Source organism: Helianthus annuus, chromosome 2 (genome assembly GCF_002127325.2).
Source record: "Helianthus annuus cultivar XRQ/B chromosome 2, HanXRQr2.0-SUNRISE, whole genome shotgun sequence".
NCBI classification, from domain to species: Eukaryota; Viridiplantae; Streptophyta; class Magnoliopsida; order Asterales; family Asteraceae; genus Helianthus; species Helianthus annuus.
The window spans coordinates 153,535,484-153,559,188 of NC_035434.2; the positions used below are offsets into that span (position 1 = coordinate 153,535,484).

At 39.5% G+C, this 23,705-nt stretch overlaps 1 pseudogene; it reads right to left on the minus strand.

Annotated features, from left to right (window-relative positions):
- Window positions 1-708: 708 nt before the first annotated feature.
- LOC110898514 lies at window positions 709-22,472 on the minus strand (annotated as a pseudogene).
- Between the last annotated feature and the right edge of the window lie 1,233 nt (window positions 22,473-23,705).

Genomic DNA, 23,705 nt, shown 5'->3' on the forward strand with positions numbered 1-23,705 from the left:
CTTTGTTCTTATGGAAGCATGAGTTCGGCCCGTATTCATACTGAAAAACATCAAGATAGAGTAGAATGTTCTACGGACGCCGCCAGTCATGCCGACGCGGATGGGTTTTCCATCGCTGTGGGGGATGACACTGATCAGGAGGTTCCCCGTTGGCCCGGGGTTTAAAAACCTCAACGGGGGCATATGGAGAGAGGAGCCCCTACCAGAGCAGTTCGAGTTAGTCTATCCTCTGGCAGATCCCGCTGATGCAGTGCCCGTGCCGGACACTCCGGTGGATTTAGATGGTGCAGCGATGCCACAGCCACCGCCACCTCCTAGGGCGTCTCAGTTTCCACGTCACGTTATTCCAGGTCATGCCCCAGGAGCTGCGCTACATCCGGATGTACGAGCCGAGCTTGACATGCTCAACGATTTGGTAGGTTGGTTGGTACGGGCCGAGCAGGATAGAAGAGAGAGAGAGAGCGAGAGAGAGGGATTACCCCCGATACCGCTTCCACCAGCTCGAGCACCACATCAACAGCAGCAGCTGCAACAGCCAGATCCAGATTCGGATTCAGATTTGGATGCATAGACCTGTTGTTGTTTTTATTTTTGTTATGGATGTACAAACTTGTCTTATATATTTTTGTTATGGATGTACAAACTTATCTTATATATGTCATATTTATGTTTGTTTTTCAGTTATTCGGTTATTTAATGATTGTTGTCTTAAATTGATATAACACGGAAACAATATATGTTTTGAATATAATACGGAAACAGTATATCCCCTGAATATAATACCGAAACAATATTTGAACGAGATAAAATTTTAATCGGAAGAATAATATTTAAAAATGTAAAATGTTAAAAACATTATAATATTTAATCGATATAATATATTTAAAGAGCCGATTTTTAAAATAGTTGATTTTTGTATAGTGTAAAAAACAAAACTTTTTTTAAAACCAAAAAAATTTTCGCTAAAAAAACACATCTTCAAAAACTATCAAAAAAACCATACCAAAACCCACCAAAACACCCCTTCTTTCAACAAAAAAAAAAAAAAACCCAAGCCCTAGACGCCTCGTATAGGGCTGTACGATGCGTCTAGGGTTTCTTAAACTTTGTGCCTGACACCTCTGAAGACCCCCCTTGAATTCAGTGCCAAGACGCCTCGTATAGCCCTATACGAGGCGTCTAAGGCACAAAAAGTGTGAAAATAGGCGCAGAGGGTGTCCGGATAGATGCAGCCATTTAAAAAGGTTAAGGATTTGTTTACTGTTGGTGCTAAAGAGTAGAAACAAGACTGCAAGGAACCAGATTGGTGGGCTGTGGGAAAGATTAGTTCAAAACTCAATAACCAGTTTAAAAAACAAGATAGTTGATTTTCTGAATAAAACTCGATAATCTTACCTGATTCCCACGACAAGTTTGAAGTCGTCTTCAAGTGATCGATTTATGTACTTATGGAAATTGAAATTTTAATGGCTATTTGGTGACAAATGTGCCTGAGCGAAAGATGAACTCAATCATTCATGGTTCATGTTTTTTTTTTTTTTTTTTTGGTAACCATGAGACCCCGTTACCTGAAAACTCATAGGATCCCACCAATAACGCAGCTTGCATTGGGTAGGTGGCTTACAAGGAGGTAAAAGGTTCATGGTTCATGTTCATTGTTCAACTATTAAAAATCCCTAAACGTTAAAGAATGCAACAAATTTTAATTACCATGACAAATCCATGGCGAAGAGTCATGTAATCAACTTTTGGAACTGACATTAGAAATTGTCTCATGAATCCACCTGCATAAAGACATGGAAAGATTAGCCATGGCTAAAGAATGTACTCAACAAACACTTGTTTTGGATATACAAACCATCCAAACAAGAATGGTTGATTGGCACCATACGCTCAAGTGCCTTTGACCGAAAGTTGTGTCTCTCGGGAGCCTAAACCGTTCTGGATCTTCAAGAATGAAAAAAAAATCACATCAAACTAATAAAAAAGAGGCCAAATTAAAGACTATACTAGATGTAGCAAATTGAGTTGATTTGGTTTGTGTTTTACCTCAAATGTTAAAAACCTGAATAGTCAAAGATGTTAAAAGTCACCCAAATATATTTTTAATGCATACAATACCTAAACCGTCTTCAAAGTTCTAGATTATTCTTGTAATATTTTTGAAAAACTTCATATTTGATATGTGAGAGTCACTTATATAATTTGTTGGGACTAATCTTGTCATAACTCAAAAGTTGGAGGGTGCTAAGTGTTTTAGTTTATTTAGGTTTCCTAATTATAGTCTAAGGATGTTTTCTTGGGCATCAAGGTTTATTAGATAGGTTTATCTAGTTGGTTTATTTATTTGTATTAATAGAGTTTGAGTCAGGTTAGGACTAGAATAAGTTTAGTATAAATAGATGGTTAGGGTCATTGTAATTAGTGTGCTCTCATTGATAAATTAATAAAAGAGTCAAACAAGTTTGTTCATATTGCGTGTTTGTTTATTCGATCAAGGGCCTGATTTCCAACAATTGGTATCAGAGTTAGTTGGCCGTTTTGAGAGTCGTTTTCAAGAAGGGGAGCACCCCTAGCGGAGGTGCGGCGACGTTACTGAGGTAAAATGCGGTGATTGAAGACGAAGTTTTTTTTTGGTTAACTTATTTAATTGTGGGTTATATGCATGGTTTTAAAAAGGCTTATCGGTGGAATTATTGGCAACACCGATCATGTAGAGAAAGAGTGGAAAAACAGCAAGGTTGCATGCTTCTGGTTGGGTGTTGTTGCATTCAAGTGCATTGACAATAATTCCAATGGCATAATCGTAAATTTGGGTGGTTCAACAATTAACCTTTTATGAACATTATGGTAAATAATGGATAGTTTGTCATTGGTAGTTTCGTGGTGGCAAACAGTCGTTCGAATGGTCACCAACAATACTTCACAGTGACGGAACTAGAACATTAGCTCAGGGATGTCCTAAATTATTTTTAGACCATGTGTAGTGGTAGAAGGTTATAATGCCCCCACCATGGGGCATTATACGACACGTGGCGTCCTAGTCAGCAAAGGGGCATTATAGCAAAAGTGGTGTAGTGGGGCATTATGCCAATAACCCCCATTCAATCATTTTACAATCATTTCACAATTATTTTTTTTAAATTAAAACATAAAAAAAAACTTCATTAATTTAAAAATAAAATTACATTACTTGAAAAAAAAATAAAAAAAAACTGAAAAAAAAGGAAAATAAAAAAAAAAACAGAAAAAAAGCTGAAAAACAGAAAATAAAAAAAAAACAGAAAAAAATAACATGATCTAGAGTCCATATTTTTCTCTAATTTTTTGGCGACGCATTTGCGCAAGGATCAACGCATCGCCTTGTAGGTGGTCGATAGGTTTGGACAAAAACTCGATGTCCTTTTCCATTTGCCTCGCCTCTTGCATCTCGTTAAATTTTTTGGTTTCGGCCACTCGTTCCTTCATAATCTCATAACGTTGGTGGTCGAGGTCGCGAATGTCTTGTAGACGACGGTTCATCTCCTCGAAATCATCCTTTAACTCGAGATCGGAAGACGACTTGACCGTTTTTTTCCCGGTTCCCTTTCTTCTACCGGTGGGTCGGACCAACTCTTCTTGAATGCCCTCGTCAACGTCCACCGCCTCATTTAAATCAACATTGCAGGCATCCGATGTCGGAGTTGACGGGTTAACGGAGGATGATGTTTTTGACCTTTTAGCCCGACGTCTACTACTAGACGTCATTGGATTAACTACCGCCCACTTTGGACTTTTTCGTAGTAGCTCCCAACACTTGTAGTACGTGAAAGGGCATTTTGTCCTCTCGAACTCCTCCAAACTCTTCGTTAAAACCCCCACTTCACCTTCACCGCTCGGCCGATTATCGTAGTTACGTTGGAAGACTTCTTGGAATGCATGACACTTGTTGTTGATGTCGGTCCATTTGCTAGAAATGGAGTCTTTGTCCCGATGTTCGCCTTGACCCCACGTGCTAAAGAAGAGTGCACGAACCCTATTCCAAAAAACCGGGCCCGTTTGAAAGTTTGCTACCAAAAAAAAAAATAATAATAAGTTGTTTGTTAAAAAATAAAGTAACAAAATAAGTAAAATAATATTTATATAAAATAGTTACCGGTCTCTTCGTCCTCCGAAATGTCGACAAACGCCCGAGTCAACGCGTATTCCTCTTCCTTCGTCCATTTAATGATATTTTTTGTACGCCGCGGTGCGTCCTTATCCTTCTTCTTATGCGACCTTTTGCCGCGTTTCGATGTTTCTTGCACCGGTTCGGGTTGCGTCTCCGGTACGACTTCCACATCGGGTTCGGCTTCGGGTTGTGACGGTTGAGACCCGCCGGCTTGACCATAGCCGAAAGTGGGAGGAACAAACGGAGGGGCGCCACTCAAGTAAGCCGCGTAAGTTAAAAAGCTCGGGTCCATGTCTTGAAGGTTGTACGGGGTTTGCGGTTGGGTTGTGTTCGGGTTTGCGGGTCTAGCGGGGACACCAAAAGGAGGGCGGTATGGATGCATGATTGTATAAAAATTAGAAGAAAGTGGGGTTTTTTTTATAAAAGTTAGAAGAAAGTGGGAGAGAAAGTAGGAGAGAAAGTGAGTTTTTTTTTATAAAAATAGGTGTGAATGTGGGGTATATATTTATAGTGGGAATATTTTAAATTAAAAAAAAATAAATAAAGAATGTTACCGTTGGGGAACGGTCAAAAAGTGTGGCCCCCATCTCTTTTAAGCGTTATTTTTAAAACGCCGGGGGACTTTTTTTTCGAAAAACACGCCCCAAAACGCCCCCTGTAATGGGGGGTTGGGCGTTATAGGGCGTTTTCGGGCAAAAATTTAAAAAAAAAACGCCCCACTACGGGCGGTCTTACCGTGAATGTGCAATTTATCAAAAACCAAACTCATCTTCTTCTTCCCCACTATGCAGAGCTGTCTCCGAAAATTCTAAAAATTCTTTGGGCCTTGGGGAGTAGTGAAAATCGGGCCCCAAAATAACTTAAAATATATATAATCATTTCTTAATCCCCTATATGATTAATAAAAATTACATTCTATTAATCGATTTTACAATTGAAAATTACATACCTCAAGGATGAAATGGTTTATGATCGGATGATGATGAAAAAACTGAAACGTAGTCTTCTTTTGATCGCCCAGTGATCGCACAACAGTTTGGATTTTGGAAGTTTGGTTTCTCTTTTTTTTATTTGAGCACACAAGCCCCATACGCAATAGGGTAAATTAATATTTCTTAATCCATAGTTTATAATATAGTGTCACTCTCGAATAAAGTGAGAGAATGAAAACATTTTAATTATAATGTACAAATAATTGTATTTTTTACATTCTAAAGCATATATTGATAATTATTTATTTACTAATGCTACACACATGAGAACGTTATCAAATACTTTTATAGAACTTTAAATGTTATTTGGAAGTTTTATAAATAATATTTAGTTTTTGATAAAAATGTCTTTAAAAAAGAACAGAAAACTTATTAATAAAGTAAATCCAATAAATAAACAAAGTAAAAAACGTTATTTTCATAATTTTTGAAGTGTGTTTACAGTTTTCCAATTTTGTCACTTACTTTGGTACAAATAAACCTAAAAGGAGAAGAGGACAAAAAAAATTATTGAAATATCTAGACTTACAGCTTTGTTTCCTGGCCACTTTAAATTTGTCAAAACATAAGTAATGTACATATTTTAAACCTAAAAGTACAAGTTACAAATGTGTGAGAATATTGGATTAGTTATTAAAATATTGGATAATGGGAAAAGGACAAAGTGACTCCGTCTTCTCCAAACAGCTACCGCTGCAAGTTTTCATCTATCGGAATTTTCGTTTCCGTCGAACGGAAAACCTCCATTTCATCTCATCTTCACTACAGATGGTCTTATGGGTGTCCTCGTAGTTGTTTATGAGTATCCTTTGTATAAAAATCGAAAAAAATAAATAAATTTACACTACCGTTCAAAGTTGAGCCCTGTCCCGGGACCAGGCTGGTTGTATTGTAGTTCCGCCCCTGATACTTCAACTCTTGATCATCCTGTTCGTAATAAGAGTCTAATCGACGGAGGTGGCTGTTCAGGACTGTGTTGCAACGTTAGATGGAAGCGTTATGGTGTTTTCGGTCGGCCGTTGTTGTGGTAGACGTACCGGTTAAGACGACGGGGGTGACCGGTGATAAACACTTGTTTTCCAAGGCTGTTAATATTGATCAAAAGAAGATTCAAGGTTGTTCGGTTATTAGTTGCGGGTTTGAGCAACTGGCATATACCCGGTGACAACAGCAGGATTTGAAGTGCTTTGATCGGCTTGGTTCGTGATAAGAGGAGACCGGCGTAGTGCGTGAAAAGCGGGCAGAAGGGATTCGTCAAAGCAGGTGGCTTTGTATTCGTCTCGTTTAGCAAGGTGAGAAAACAGAAGAAGCGGGTAGCTTGTTTTCTTTGTCGGTGGAGAGGCTCTTGAACGAAGGTGACTGGAAAAAGGTAAAGAATGGAGAAAACACGATGTAACATGTGGCGTTGGAGTTCAAAGTCGGGTGGCTTTGGATGTTACCGGGTTAGGTCCTTGATCCGTGAAAAGTCGTGATGTTAGTGAGCGTTTCCAGCGTGATGCCATGTGAGATGTTACAAGTGTAGTGAGTTTTTTGTTTGGGTTGAACCGAGAAGACTTTGGACGTGATCGAGGTGAAGATCGTGGGTCCGGGAGAGGTCGAGATGGTAATGAGCGGTTCCGGGATAAAAGTCACGTGAAATGTTATAAGTGCGAAGAATATGGTCATTATAACAACGAGTGTCCGAAGTTGAAAGATAAAGAGGTGAACTTGACCCGATATGAGGATGATGAACCGGCTCTAATGTGAAGAAAGTTATTGACAAGATTAGGGGGTGATTGTTGGGACTAATCTTGTCATAACTCAAAAGTTGGAGGGTGCTAAGTGTTTTAGTCTATTTAGGTTTCCTAATTCTAGTCTAGGGATGTTTTCTTGGGCATCAAGGTTTATTAGATAGGTTTATCTAGTTGGTTTATTTATTTGTATTAATAGAGTTTGAGTCGGGTTAGGACTAGAATAAGTTTAGTATAAATAGATGGTTAAGGTCATTGTAATTAGTGTGCTCTCATTGATAAATTAATAAAAGAGTCAAACAAGTTTGTTCATATTGCGTGTTTGTTTATTCGATCAAGGGCCTGATTTCCAACATAATTAACACAACCCAACTTATTAAAAAAATGGCCTGTTTCAACCCGAACATGTTTTCACTTGTTATACAACCCGCCCATCTTAACCACCTCTAGAACATACCATGTGTATATTGGTACTCCATTGTCTATGTTTCTATCTTCCATGCCTTCCATTCTTTCATCTACACAAAATTACAAGAACTTAAGCAAAATAAACACTAGCCATTTATACACAAAAAAGGCCCAAAAAACAAACATACCTTAGCTCTACCAAAGGCCAGTGTGATTATAGAACAAACCACATGAAACACAGCCAATGAAAAGACGAACATATGGAGCTCGTGGAGTGCGCTACTCGATAACCAACGGAACCTTTCCCTAAAACACCACATTTTTTCAAGAAAATCAAGATATCTTAATTAAAACTTAAAAGGGTGTCGAGATTCTCTTGATCATATGTATTCATTCACCTGTGCTTTGCATTTATGATCATCAGTAGCGGCAGAAAGAATGCGTCTAGTTGACGTTGTCATGTTAGAAGCTAAGAATGACAGAAGCTTGAAATCATAATCTCCTTCACATCCTAAAGTGCAAGGGTTAATTAGTATATAGTTAATAGTTAGTTTTTTTTATTAGAATTAGATAAGTTATAAAGTACAAGGGCCAAAGATGGAAGGATGAAAGATAATAACCTACATGTTTTGGATCGATACATCAAGGGGGTCGCACCCCTTCTCTGATCGACATCAGGAAACAAGAAACACAGGGACGCAACTTTTCATCTTCGATTGAGAGCCACAAGATCAAAAGACATACCTGTTCGTGAAGAAACACGTCTATTGGATTCGCACCTCTTCGATTAGTATAATAGGGTTAGGATTTCTATTGTAAAAACACTTGTACACATTCACAATTTGTATTCATTTAGAAATCAAGGTTAGTTTATGTTTATTCGTTCATTGTGATTTTCATTGTTCCTTAAGAAGATTCTGGGCAACAGTGGTATCAGAGCCTAGGGCTCAAATTCGTTTCGGGAAGACGATCATCAAGCGGGTGGTTGTTTTCCCTAACAATTCTGATCACGCAGGAGGCATTGATTGGGTTGTTCTTGTTAAGTTTTAACACCAATCGCACCAAGCGGGTACGATTGTTGTTCGTTCGTTAATCGGTCATCAGGAGGGTGTTCGATTTTTGATCCGATCATCACTGAGGGTGTTTGGATTCTGAGTTTTTTTTTTTTAGTTCAAATCACGGCAAGAGGCTGCGGTTCGAGTTAAGAAGACGGAAGCAAATCTGAGAAGTTTGTATTCCGGTTTGAAGAAATAATCGCAAATCTGAGAAGTTTGGGTTGTTTGAAATTTGCAAAAGACACAAAATCTGAAAAGTTTTGTGATATCAAAGCATCAAGAGGGTGTTCGGTTGAGAAGTTTAGTCGCAAATCAAGCAAGTTTGGGGCTGATTTTTGGTTTGTGTTTAGAGAATCGCGAATCAAGCAGGAAGAAAAAAAACGCAGCCAAGAGGGTTGTTAAGAGAAGTCAGAAAACCGTGCGGAGAATCACGATAAGAGAAGTCGGTCGGTTCGCAAATTCCAGGTTCTACGTTCTATTTTTCTGGAATTTATATAAGGTTTAGAAATTGGTTTGATTCCACATTAGAAAGTTAGTGTGAATTTTTGGAATCATAGACTTCGGTTTCAGGAGAAAACCAAAGTTAAGAAAGTGAAAATTGTTGGAAAAGAAATTACTGCGGATTCAGGAGGAGCCTCTCCGTCAAACGCGGTAGTGATTAAAGATGGTAGTTCGTTCTCCCAGTTTCAGTGTCCTATCTTAAAGTCTACAAACTATACGGTATGGGCAATCTGTATAAAAACCATTTTGAGGGCAAACGGATTATGGGAAATGATAGAACCAAAAGAAAATACGCAAGCAGATGAAAAGAAGGATATGATGGCGACCGCTTATTTATATCAAGCACTACCGGAAGATATGATTGTCACACCCCAACCGATGGCGGAATCATCGGGGCATGGCACTGAGCGAAACAGATTGTCCAGAAGTTTCCATAACAACTATCATTACTATTCAATTTATGTAATACGTCCCATACCGTACCTTAAATAGTAAACAAATTATTACAGATAACATCAAGTCAAATATTCTATTCCGACAACTCAGATTTCAAATATAAATATTGTTCAAATGCTTCTAGAGACTCGATCTGCAAGATCTACAGACAACTATGCTCTAGACGCTTATTCTAAGCTCGCCTTCCTAGCAGATAAGCATCCTAATTGCCTGTCACATACGTTAAAATAAAGTCAATACATAAAATGTAAAGGTGAGCATACAAGTTTAATAATAGCATAATAGAGTTCGAATAGTTTACGGATAACCAGCACGTACACCGAGGGAAACGAAGCATGTTAATTATCGACATGGATCTATCGATACCAATGACTGCGGGTTGACTGCCCGAGGCAGTTCGCAATACATGATTACCACCGTAATCCATGCAAGTAATTGTCCTTAACAACCCCCGTGTGAACGGGTGCTGAGTCCAAACTATAGTACTATCGTCGTTAAGGCAGGTAGACAGCATTCCACGTGTAAACATAACAACAAGCATTCATTTAGTCACGTAATACATGCGGTAATAGTTAGCGTTTGAAATAATTGAGTAGTGTGTTCGATTATGATTTAGAATAAGTAACGTATGTAACACCCAAAAGTGCTGAAAGCAAAAAAAGGGGTCGAGTATACTCACAGTGATTGATGGATTGAAGGGAGCACTTGAGAGTTGGGTTAGCCTGAACAGTTCGATAGCATAACGATAAGCAATGCGAAGAATGGAAACGAGTGTTGGAGGGTCGGACAGCCTGGTCGATCGGACGGTAGGTCCGATCGGACGGCTTGATCGTTCGGTTAACCAGTCCGTTCGGACAGTCTGTCCGGTCGGTCGGTAGGCCGATCGGATGGCTGTTCGAGTGGATTGTTTCTTCCGTTGAGAAGGATGTGTTTGTGTATGATGGTTTGACTTTTGAAGTTTTCATTGTAGTATTTGAAAACATTGAAGTATCCTTACCTTTCAGGTCGATCGATCGATCGAACGGTTCGTTCGATCGGCCAGCTTAACCAATCGGTTAGGTACTTCATCAACAAGTTCTTGTCAGGGTGTCACCTGGTCGAACGGCTTGACCGATCGGGTGGCACTCCAACGCGTTGAATCATGTTGAAAATCGATTAAGTGTTGAAGCATAGTATCTCATGATCCGAAAAGTAATTCAAATCGGGCCGTAGTCCGATCGAACAACACTTCGTTCAATACTAGACTTCATGAAATTGTTAAGGTGTGGGGCCATGTGCTAGCCGATCGGTTGGCCTGGTCGATCGGCTGGCTTGTCCGATCGGCTGGGTTGTCCGTTCGGACAGTCAGCCCGATCGGTCAGCTTCCTGACCTGGTCGGCCTGTTCGTCTAACACTTGGCTGTTTTGATTGTTTGTCGTTATATCGAGGTGCTTTTACAACGAGTTGAACCATAGAACCCTCGTTCTTACTGATTTCTCCTGCTCGGACAGGAATCACTCAAATCCAGCCGGTGAACTGTTTTGAACGGAGTTTAACGTTTAACCCGAAATCGGTGGACCTCATAGATAGAACCCGAATCTTGAGTCGTGCAACCACCGAGATGATTAGCAAGTCGGCACAAGCTCCGTTTCTATCGGTTTGAAGGCTCTGAGTGTAAAAGAGTTGAAAGAAAGTTGGAAAACATTCTTTCAATCCCTTTTGACCATGTAAACGTTTAGATCTATGGAAGATCCTTGCTTGTTTATGTGGAAATCGGTTAGATCCAAGTGATTCTTGGTGGATTGAGGCCAAAACATGAAGTTCTTCAAGAACACCATGATGACATCATCCTAGAACATTTGAATCTTGATGATTTCACGGTTAGAAACCAAGATTTGAAAGATAGAAGGGTGTAGGAGTGTGCATAGATTAAGAAAGTACAAGATTTAGGATGAAATCTTACCGGAATCTAGAGAAATCGGAGAAAAAGGACGAGAGCATGAGCTGGTCGGTCAGAGCTTTCCAAAAGTAGAAAGTATGACAATGACAGGGGTATTTATAGGCTTCCAAAAGAGGAAAGGGCTGGCCGATCCGCCAGGCATCCCGATCGGACAGCAGTCCGATCGGCTGAGAGCCTGATCGTTCAGCTGCCTGTTTCGAGCGTTTGGTGCGACGATTTTGATATTTCGATTTCGATTGCGATTGATGAGAATACGATAGAGTTTCCTATTCAAATTACTTTTAATCCCGACCACCATATCTAACATATAATCATCTATATCTCGCGCTGTCTTTTCGCTACTAATTATCTTAATTTGATTTCGATTGAGTTTCGAGTTTTGATTCGAGTTTCGATTGATTACCACACAATACATAAAGTAAACATGCACAGGTAACACACAAGGCACACACACACGTATAATAACACCAGGGTTCGCGTAATTCGAGTTTCGAGTTCGATGATGATCAGGTTAGCATGATTAGTTGACTTTATCGCATTGTTACTTCTTATCATTCACAGTCGTATAGTGGTTCGCATTGATAAGTAAACTTCGATTAATTCGATTTTAGCATATACTCCACATAATACAACTAACGTAAATCGCAAACATAAAATAGACTAACTATAGTCAATGTGACAACTCGAGTTTCCAAGATTCCATCTTCGCATTAATTGCACGTTAATGGTTTAATTGTTTGATTGTTTGCCTTGTAACTGTACACTGGATTATATGTTGAGATGGTTGTTTGATGTGTTATCTGTGTAATGTGATTAAGGTGTTATCATGTATCCTGTTTGAAAAACTTAAACTACTTAAACCTTGAAAAGGTCTGACGAAACACAAGTGTTTCGCCATAAACCATGACGACGAAACAGATGACGAAACAGATGTGTTTCGTCACACACACCTCTGTTTCGCCGGCCCATTATTTCGCCGAAGCCCATTAAGGGCCCAGCACGTTACGCGGATACTTATTGGGTATTCTGCTTCATTCGTCACACTGTTAGCAGCTTAGAAACCCTAGAACTCTCTCTCCCTATTGACGTCGACTGTGTGCCCTCGGAGCCATCTATAATCAATCAAATCATTCTTTCTGTTCATCGCGGTTAGTGTTTAAACCCTTGCATGATTGTTTGCTTGAAATCATTAACTGTTAATCGAAATCGTTAAGGATTGATGTTAAGTAATGTTTATGTTCATGCTTAGATGATGAATTGTCCATAATAGGATCTAGTTTATCGGTTACAGTTTCGTGTGTCAAGATCGGATTGCTAGTTGCTGATGATCAGAATAGGATGTTGATACTGATGAACCTGTGAATGTGCTCTCATGTAATAGCCAACATATATGCTAGATTGTCTAAGGCTAACACATGATTATGTTATGATTGGTATAATAAATGGTATCGATGATTACTGTATGACTGTATGATTTGCTGTATGATGATGATCGATGATAGTGTGTAACAGCTGTGGATAATGGTTAGGGTTTCTGGGTAATCGTCAGTTACACGACGTAACTGACCTTGTGGACGAAACGCAAATCACGGCGAAACAGGGGGTGTTTCACCGAGAGTAATATGACGAAACGGAGGGTGTTTCACCGAAGATGATCACGACGAAAGGGATGGGTTTCGTCGAAGGGAAGTCACGACGAAACAGGGGTGTTTCGTCGGATGGGTAAACTGTACAGTAACTAAGTTTAATTCTGTTAAGGGTTAACTGGGTTAGTTAACTGTTGTTCAATGATAGGCATGATTTGCATGAGCTTGAATACGTGCTTTGTGTTATTTGGTGATCACTGAGTCAATACCCACTGTGATTGTACTTATACGTGAACTTCGTGAATATAAACTGATTATGTACACGTGCATACCATAGGCCCGAACTGATTAATTGGAACCAAGTAGTTAATCAAACCGAGCAAACCAAGGTGAGTTCACACTTCCAAGGCATGGGATTCCCGGTGGGTTTGGGAATGGGATTGAATGACTACCCGTACTTTCATCACTACTAGACTACTTACCACCGTCCTCGGATTGGGAAGGACGCCAGTGCTAAAACCTACGTAAAACCTACGTACCATTGTCCTCGGATTGGGAAGGACACCAGTGTTAGAACCTACGTAAAACCTACGTACTATTGTTCTCGGTTTGGGAAGGGCACCAGCGCTAAACCTACGTACTCGCTACGTACTACTGTCCTCGGTTAAGGAAGGACACTTACGTAAAACCTACGTAAACTCATACTTACCACTGTCCTCGGATTGGGAAGGACACCTATAGGTACAACTAGTCTAGTACATACAACATGGGAAGCCCCCACTTACTATTGTAAAGGTTTGGGAAACAAGGGTACTGGGTAATGCATGGTTATGAAACGAACTTACAATTTCTGAAACGAACTCCTTAACTGAACAATCAACTGTGAACTCGCTCAACTTTGTTGTTGACTCTCTGTTACATGCCTTGCAGGACGTTAGGTACTCATGGAGCTTGCACAGGGAGGCGCGGTCGTTGTGGGACATGGACAGTGGTTGCCATATTAAAACATTATAACATTTTAGAACTTAACACTTATGTTTGGGTTTTTACATTTATGCTTCCGCTAAACATTTAACTATGTTTGTTTGAACACCTTTCGTATTGTTGGATGAAATTTTATTTATTACTTACTATGTTCAATATGATTGGTGGCTTGATCCTGGTCAGTCACGCCTCCAAGCGGTGATACTCCACGTGTGGATTTTTGGGGGTATGACAGTCAAGGAAGTCAATCTTGACTTTGACTTTGACATTCGGTAACACGAGGTGTTACAATGATAATACAAGTTGCAAGTTGCAAGAGTGCAAAAGAAATTTGGGATGCATTAAAGACTAGGCACGTCGGTGCAGATCGAGTGCAAAAGGCACGTCTTCAAACGCTCAAAACAGAGTTTGAGATGTTAAAAATGAAGTTGGAAGACACTATCGATTCGTTCACTGCAAGACTAAATAGTATTGTCACGAGGGCAAGTAGTCTTGGATCAACTTTTGATCAACCGACTTTAGTACGGAAACTTCTAAGTTCTGTACCAAGAAGGTTCGTTCAAATTGTTGCAACCATTGAACAATTCGCTGATTTAGAAACAACGACGTTAGACGAGACAATTGGAAGATTGAAAGCCTACGAAGAAAGGACCGGTTTGGTGGATGAAAACCCGGTATATAATCAAGAAAAACTTATGTGCGCGCGACGCGACAAGAACTATGGTCGTGGAGGGCGTTTTGGGAAGAATGGACAAGGAAGGTTCAACTCATCGCAAGAAAAGTGGCGTGATGGAAAGTTCAGACAAGAAGAAGATGAGGAAGATCCTTCACATGATAACTATGGACAACAAAGAAGAGAAGAGAATTCCTCACAGAATGCTTACAAGAATAGAAGTAACCAAAAGAAGTTTGGGAAGGATTTAAGCAAGATAAAATGGTATAATTGCCAAAAGTTTGGTCATTATGCCTTATATTGTCCTGAATCAAATCAAAGAGGAGAAGAATCAAATCTGGTGCAGGAAGACGAGGAACCAACTCTCCTAATGGCAATCAAAGAAGACTGCAATGATCTACTACAACAAGCTCATGATAAAAATGGAGCATCACATGATGGCAAGCAAGACATGGAGAAAGATCAAGGTGCAACTCAAGGATGTTCGAGATTAGGGGGGTGAATGAAATCATAATCTCCTTCACATCCTAAAGTGCAAGGGTTAATTAGTATATAGTTAATAGTTAGTTTTTTTATTAGAATTAGATAAGTTATAAAGTACAAGGGCCAAAGATGGAAGGATGAAAGATAATAACCTACATGTTTTGGATCGAGACATACAGGGGGTCGCACCCCTTCTCTGATCGACATCAGGAAACAAGAAACACAGGGACGCAACCTTTCATCTTCGATTGAGAGCCACAAGATCAAAAGACATACCTGTTCGTGAAGAAACACGTCTATTGGATTCGCACCTCTTCGATTAGTATAAATAGGGTTAGGATTTCTATTGTAAAAACACTTGTACACATTCACAATTTGTATTCATTCAGAAATCAAGGTTAGTTTATGTTTATTCGTTCATTGTGATTTTCATTGTTCCTTAAGAAGATTCTGGGCAATAGTATGAATTTCTGCTTCATCTTGATTACCACCTTGACGAGCATCTATTTCTTGAATGTCTTTTTTACTGCATGGAAGCCAATTCTCTGCAAGAGATTTCGATATGCAGATATCTGTTATGGTTGCTTTCCCAACTGTTAGCAGCAGTGAGATGAACCCAAGTAGCATAAGCTCTGATTTGATCTTCTCAAGTGCTTCAAATAATGTCTTTTTATCATTCTTTTTTAACCACTGCAAATCATGCAAATTTGGGTTTATTATTTCTTTCCTTTTTCCTTTTTAAGAAGAAATCATGCAAATTAGGGTTTATTATTTCTTTCCTTTTTAAGAAGTACTCATGGTTTTATCTATTTTATATGTAACGTATATAACGATTTTCTGGCCGACCCAGAAGATTTTTGAACTTACTTCGAAGATATCGAATCTATCCATATTACATTTGAAAAACAAAATGAAAAGAAAAAACAACATGAGTATCAATTCGGTTATAAAGTACTCACTTATTATATCAAAATGGTTATGGAATGAATCAATGGTACATAACCTTTTCGTCGTCTTGATTACCTCATTTTAGCTCTTAGTTTTACCGGTTGAAAAGACAGATTATCGCTAGTTAGTTAACCCGGCCTGACTAGAACCGTAAATTTGGATGTCGAGTTAAGCGATATTCCACCATTGAAAAAAACTGACCCTATTGAAAAGAATTTCTAGGTCCGCCACTAGAAGTACCAAAAATCATAATATTTTTTCCCGTAATTAGTAACGAATTAGCCGCCATACATGTCCACTGTTCAGACCGATTTCAAAACTGGATAACGTGATAGATAATGTAAAAATTAACGTATATGTATATACATGTATGTATCTGTGATTTTAACAAAATATGAAGCCTACAATAAAAGTTATGAAGACTGAAGTAGAAAGTGAATCAATTCTCTCTCTTTCGCCGTCTGCCGGGGGCTCGACGGAGAGGAGAAGATCGATATAGCGAGCGAGGTCGCCGGTCGTTGGCTTGACCTTTCTCCTTATCTTGTACTTCAGAATCTCCCATTTGCCACTGGGGCGTGCTTGTTGTGTTTTCCTTATGGTTTGCCGGTTGGCTCGACGGAGGGCTGAAGTCATTATAGTGAGCGAGGTCACCTGTTTTGGTTCTGACCTTTCTTCCTACTGTGTCCTTCAGAACTCCCATTCACCACCGGGGATCGTTCTTGCTCTCATCTTCCTGGCATGGGGGATACTTCTTTAGGGTTGACGAAATTCTTCGTCACCAACTTGCCTGAACGATGCAGTTCTTTGGATATCAGAGTTTTTTTCAGCGTTTTTGGAGAGGTGACAGGAGTTTACGTCGCTAGGAAGCGGGATAAGAAAGGTAATAAATTCTGCTTTGTTTCTTTTACGGGGGTGAAGGATCCTAAGGAGTTAGAAGGTAGGTTAATGGGGATTAAGATGGGTCAGTCTAAGCTCCTCGTTAATGTGGCGAGATTCGCGGTGGAGAACTCAGGTTTTTCTGGTCAGAAGATAGACAGTCATCCCAAAGTAGTTCCTTCTAATCAGAATACTTCTAAAGTTTTTAATTTTAGAGACCAGAGATCTTATTGTGACGTCTTGGGCAAGGGCAAAGAGCAAAGAGATCCTGTCAGTTTTATTGGTGTGGGATGTATCGGGGGGGGGGGGTGGTCTCGAAGGAAAAGATGGTGGTTGTTCCTGATCGGGTGTCTGCTTTCAAAGAGGTGATGGGCTCTGCGGTTTTTGGGAGAACGACTGACTTGGAAACCCTAGTAGATCTTGATAAACTTTTCAGAATTGCTAAGGTGGATGTTGTCCGAATTCAGTATTTGGGAGGCCTTTCTGTGATTATCTCATTCTCCGATGCGGATGTTACAAACAAGTTCTTAGAGTCTCCCCGGGTTTGGGGGCCTTGGTTTTCCAAATTAGAAGCTTGGGGTGGACAGTCCTTACCTATATAAAGAGTAGCTTGGCTTAGTGTTCATGGCATCCCTCTTCATCTTTTGGAGCCTTAAGTTCTTTCGCAGATTGGTGAACTGTTCGGTAAAGTCTTACATGTCCCTAAATCCTTGTTCCAGGATAGTGATTTGTCTGTTTTTATGATTGGGGTGTTAGCCGGTGAAGCTCAGCGTATCAGAGAGATGGTGTCTTTGAAGTGGAAAGAGAGGATCTTTAGGGTCTGGGTGGAAGAGGACCAAGATGTTTGGGTCCCCGATTGCTTGGATGGAGAGGCATGTGATTCCCCGACGACCGACTCTCCGATGATGTCTTCTCCGGTCGTGGGAATGGATAGTTCCGAGGCTATGGAAGATGGAGAGGCTCAGAAGACGAAAGGGCTGGACGAGGATGTCGAATCTCCGATCAATGTGATGGGAGTTTTTCCCATGCATGGGGAATATGAGCATGGGGATAATCATTTTAACGATGTTAATTCTGTGAAAGTGGTGGGCCCCTCTGGGGAATTTGAGAACCTGGGGACTTCGGTGCAGTGTAATGATGAAGGTGGGGCTGTTTTGGGAAATGGTGTGGGTCCCTCTATAGCTTCTGATAGTTCAAAGAGTTGTGGGGCCAAGGTTTTTGGTATTAATGATAATTTAGCTTTTAAGGATGGAATTGGGCCTTCTATTTCTAAGTCTGGTGGACCTTCTAAAAGGACTAGGGGTTACAAAAAGAAAAATGGGGGTAATGCCCAAGATAATTCAGGTATTAATTCTGGGGAGCCCAAAACTAAGAAAAGAAGGAGAGCGGAGGAGGTGTGGGCGTTCCCTCTTGGAAATACTGTTCAGGTGGATTATTCAGCTGAGGCGGCTTTAAATCCCAGTCTGAGAGATCTTGGAAATCCTTTGGATTTGAATGTTGAGGCCCAAGAGGTGGCTGTCGACCTCACTGATGGTGGATCGAGATCGGATCAGGCGGACAGTCAAGCTGGTGGTAATGTTCTTGTGTCGGATCTCGGGAGCGATTCCTTTTCTTTAGAGGAGTTGATTAGAAAGGAAGCAGAAAGTACTATTAATTTGGCTCACGAAGTGGGAATGGATCTTGGGAGGCATCAGGATCTGATATCGGAAATTATTTCGGAAGAAGGTGTTCGATCCAAGAATTTATGAACTTCCTTTCTATTAATATTAGAGGTATGGGGTCCGAGAGCAAAGCTGGGTGGATCAAGAATCTGAGAAAGGAAAACAGGGTAAATTTCATCGCCATTCAGGAGACTCAGTTCGAAGAGGTTAGTCAGGATCGTGCTTCTCATTTTTGGGGTAGTAATGAGTTTTTGATGGAATTTGTGGGGGCTTCGGGTAGATCTGGGGGTTTAACTTGCTTATGGGACCCTTCTGTGTTTAGGTCCCTGGGTGTTTCGAAACATAGACATTTTCTTGTCAATCGAGGCCATTTGGTGGGTAGTAATAAGGCCCTGAATGTCATCAATGTGTACGCTCCTCATCGGGTCATAGATAAAAATTTGGTTTGGGACTCCATCTTACAGGTTATGGGACCGGGCTCCAATTTGTGGGTCCTTCTGGGGGATTTTAATGTTGTTCATTCCCCGGATGAGAGGAAAAATTCTGTTTTTAACAGCTCTTGTGCTTTTGATTTTAACGGTTTTATTGATTCGGCTGAGTTGGTTTAGTACTACATGAGGGATCGCAGGTTTACTTTCCTTGCCCCTAATTCCAATAAACTAAGTAAGATTGATCGGGTTTTGGTTTCCAAAGAATTTTTCAACGAGTGGCCTAATGCTTGTCTAAGGGCTCTTCCTAGATTGTTCTCTGATCACTGTACTTTACTGTTAGTCGTGTATAGTAAGAATTTTGGGGTTGTTCCGTTTAGGTTTTTCAACTCATGGGTTGAAAAAGAAGGTTTGGTGAGTGTCATCGAGAATGCGGTGGGGTCCTTCGAGAAGGTAGGGTGCCGGTCGGATGTCAATCTTTCAAATAAATTTAAGCATATTAGAGATAAAATAAAGGAATGGAGGAAAGTCCTTGTCTCTAAAGAAAAGGAGGATTTTAATAGATACAAAGAGGAAATGGAGATGATTGATTCGATTGGGGAGTCAAGGGAACTGTCAGAAGAGGAGATTTGGATTAAAGCTGAATGTTATAAGAATATTTGCGAAGCAGCTCGTCAAGAGAATATGGATTTGAAGCAAAGGTCCCGGTGTCGGTGGCCCATTGACGGGGATGAAAATTCAGCATTCTTTCATAGATTGATCAATAATAGAAAGTGCTCTAACGGCATTCCGGGTCTGAATATTGACGGTCAGTGGATTGACAAGCCCAAGCTCATCAAGAAAGAAGTTCTTTGCTTTTTCAGGAACCATTTCTCGGAGAGGGTTATCTCGAGGCCAGCCGAAAATTGCTTCGGGGGGAATATGCTTTCCGAAGAGGAGGCTTTAGCTTTGTCGGGCCATTTTTTGTCGAAGGAGATTAAAGAGGCTGTGTTTGAGTGTGGTGCCAATAAAGCCCCTGGCCCGGATGGTTTTAATTTTAAATTTGTGAGGTTCTTTTGGAGGTTCTTTGAAGAAGATTTGAAAGATATTATGTTTCACTTTCACGAAACGGGCTCTATTAACAAGTGTTGCAGTACGTCTTATATAACCCTAATCCCCAAAAAGAAAGATCCGTTAAGTCTGAGGGATTATAGGCCCATTAACCTTATTGGGGTCATTAGCAAAGTTATTTGGAAGGTGTTAGCGTCCCGTTTAAAGAATTATATTGGTAAAGTTATATCAGATACACAATCTGCTTTTGTTCAAAGGAGGTTCATTTTGGATAGCCCGTTAATGTTAAGCGAGATCTGGTCTTGGTTGAAAAAATCGGGGAAAAAAGCTTTCATCTTCAAGATTGACTTCGAGAAAGCTTATGACAATGTCAACTGGGGTTTCCTTGTGGGGGTTATGTCTCAATTGGGTTTTTCTCAGGATTGGTGTAAATGGGTTAAAGGGATTCTCTCTTCAGCTAGATCGTCTGTCTTGGTCAATGGGTCTCCAACGTTCGAGTTTCAGTGCCAAAAAGGGTTGAGGCAAGGTGATCCGTTATCTCCTTTTCTCTTCCTTATTATGATGGAATCTCTTTCCAGGTTAATATCCAAGGCTTGTGAGTCTGGGGTTTTTAAAGGGGTTAAGCTGCCAAATGGGGGGCCGACCATGTCTCATCTGTTTTACGCTAATGATGCTTTAATTATAGGAGAATGGGAGGAAGAGAATATTTTGGTGGTGGCTAGGATTTTAAGAATCTTTTATGCCTGCTCGGGCTTCAAAATTAACATACATAAGTCAAGCCTTATGGGGGTTGGGGTGGAAGACAGTGAAATTTTTAGCATGGCGGAGTTGTTGGGATGTATTAAAGGTAATGCCCCTTTTTCTTATTTGGGTATCCCTTTTGGTGCTAATATGAATAGGGTTTCCAATTGGGACCCTATTGTGTCTTTGTTTAATAAACGTCTAGCGTCTTGGAAAGCCCATACCTTTTCTATGGGGGGGGGGGGAGGGTTGTGTTAGTGAAATTGGTTTTGGAGAGTCTCCCTTTATATTTCCTTTCTATCTTTAAAGCCCCTGTTAAAGTCTTGAAGAATTTGGAATCGTTGATGAGACGTTTCCTTTGGGGAGGGTCGGAAGGCGTTAAAAAAACTCACTGGATAGCTTGGGAGGTGGTTTCAAAACCAAAAAAAGTGTGGAGGTCTCGGTATCAGTAGGTTAAAAACTGTTAACGATGCCCTTCTTGCTAAGTGGGTGTGGAGGTTTATGATTGAGGACCACAACTTTGGAGGAGGGTTGTTTTGGCTATTCACGGCTCTAATAGAAGGTGGTCTGACATCCCTTCTAAGAAAGGTCTCTCGGGGATGTGGCTTCATATAGTTAGAGTGGAAGCTAAATTACTGCTGAAAGGTAAAAGGTTTCCTGATTATATTTCTGGGGTGGTTGGAAATGGGGGCTCCATTAGATTCTGGATTGATCGGTGGCATGGAGACACCCCTCTTATGCACAAATGGCCGAGCCTTTTTGCTATTGAGAAACACAAAGACTGTTTGGTGAATCAGCGTATTCAGGTTGAGGGAGGTGGCGGTTCGTTGCTGTGGAGTTGGTCAAGAAGCCCGTCTTCGGTTTCGGAGTTAAAATGAATTATTGGAGAGTGAGTCTGCGCTCTCGGGGGTGGGTTTGGCGTCGGTTAAAGACAAATGGAGGTGGGATGCCGATGCTTCGGGTGAGTACTCGTTAAAGTCCTTCAAGGAATTGTGTTTGGTTCAGCCGGATCCGGACTCGGTGTGTCTAGTTAAAGGGTGTAAGTGGCTGCCATTCAAGTGCAAAATCTTTGCTTGGAGAACGGGGCTTGATCGCATTTCTACCAAACAGGCCTTGGTTCGAAGAAATATCATCTCCGGTTCGGATGAGTGTGTTTTTTGTCAGGAATCTCAGGAATCTGTGGATCATTTATTTACCGGTTGCATTGTTGCCATGAAAGTTTGGAGCGGTATCAGTTCTTGGATCAAAACCCCTCCTATATTTGCTTTCAGTTTTAAAGATCTCATGGAATTTTATTTGAGTTCGGGTGGAGGAGCTACCGCTAAGGATGTCATCCGAGGTATTATCATTTCGGCTTGTTGGTTCTTTTGGAAGGCTAGGAACGAGAAGATCTTCAATAACGGTAAAGGGGATTGGCTGGAGATTGTCGGTTTGGTTAAGTCTTATAGTTTTTTTTGGTTTAAGAATAGGTCCAAGTTTAAAGATTTAGATTGGGGCGAATGGTGTAATTTCCCTTTGTATATGATGTAATTTTGGGTGGCGCGGTCCTACTTTTTTGAGTGAGGCCGGCTGTTTTTTATAAAATTTCCTTTCAAAAAAAAAGTAAATTATGAGTTAAATTGGTTATGAGAATGGTGACCGAAATCACTGGTTCGAAAGAATCCAATTAATAGCAACTTGCAAACATGTGTTACCTTTCCAATTAAGGAAATAATATGTTCAATGAGAATCGATATGGTAACGAGGACTAAACAGACAGCAGCCACAGCCCACGTTGGTGTCTTTTCCAATGTCTGAATCCCTTCTGCCATCAATGTTATCTTCAAGATTTCTTGGGAGTTTTTTTTTTTTTTTGAAAGGAAAGATTTCTTGGGAGTTAAATGTGTATATATGTGTGGTATTTTTTAACTTCACGTTCCATACAAGAAAGTTTGACTTTTACTAGTCAATGATCTTAGATCACAATGAACTATGCAAAATACATTAACTTGTAGTAAAATAATTTGATGCTTTGATCAATAGCATTTTCTGTTTAACTTTTCCAAGATTCTTTGCATTATTTCGGTTTGGTTTTTGGGCAAACTAAAACCGAAACCGAAATGTTGGTTTTCGGTTTTACAAAATCGTTCGGTTTCGATTTTTACGCCGGTTCGGTTCAATTTTTCGGTTTTTAGAACAAAATTATGTAAGATTTAAAAAATAAAAAGTATAATTAAAAAGTTAAGAATCTTTTTATATGTTTAAATTAAGTTATTATTTATAACCTTTTTAAATAAATATTGTTTATATAAACCTAACATACTAATCTATTTTTATGTTTCCCTCAATTTTTGAGATATTTTCTTTTATAATACTTTAAAGATTATTTAAATTTTATATGAAATTTTGTTATTTCTTGTATGCAATAAATAAATCATTTCAATTATGAAAAAAACATGTTAATGTTTTTATTACAAATAATTAACATTCAAGAATAAAATGAATAATTTCAACTAGCATGGGTTAAACACTTAAACAACTTAAACAAAAAAAATATATGGACTGGGCCTACTATTGTAACTTATCGGTTCGGTTCGGGTTTTTTCGGTTACTGAAAATGGTTATCCGAAAACCGAACCATCGGTTTTTGTTTCCGTTCGGTTATTTCGGTTACGATTCAGTTATTTTGATTTTCTGCTCACCCCTAATTGTGATATTATTGTTAATGTTTTACTATGATAGCCGATTTTAACTCTTTTACTATAATATTTTACTATAAATTATAACAAAATATGAGAGTACGAAAAAAATGTGAATTTGTTAAAAAAAATTTCTTTTTAATATGTAATTAAAGATATAAATAATAAAATGTAAATAAAAATAACATCTTTTATTCTTATTTTAATTACCAGGTTTTTTAGTTATCTAGTAATATTTTATCAAATGATTTTGTATTATATAGATTATACATATGAATTTAGTATTATCAAACAATAGCATATATTTTAGTTCTTTTATTAATCTTATAATTATTAAAGTATTTTATAAGAAGAAGATAATTGATT